Consider the following 302-nt stretch of genomic DNA (forward strand, 5'->3'; position numbering starts at 1 on the left):
ACAACTCTCTTAAAATATATACAAACAAAAGAATAGACAAATGAACATAATCAGACTATCTGTATGAAAAATAAATAAATAAAATAACATAATGAAATATTTTCTACGTTTTAGTTTTTATTTTTTACCCACTCGTAACGTTTCCTCTTAAAAACACTTAGTCATTCTTGTTACGTCTTTTTTAATTCGGAGTTTGGCCGTTATTAGCGCAGTATACCACTTGTTTGGTTTTCAAGGTAACAGGTTCGTTTTATTCTCTTTTTTCCCCCCTTTCTTTATTTTACCACCCCTTCTTTTCTCAA

Source organism: Halyomorpha halys, unplaced genomic scaffold, assembly GCF_000696795.3.
Source record: "Halyomorpha halys isolate HHAL.00 unplaced genomic scaffold, Hhal_1.1 Scaffold951.1, whole genome shotgun sequence".
NCBI lineage: Eukaryota > Metazoa > Arthropoda > Insecta > Hemiptera > Pentatomidae > Halyomorpha > Halyomorpha halys.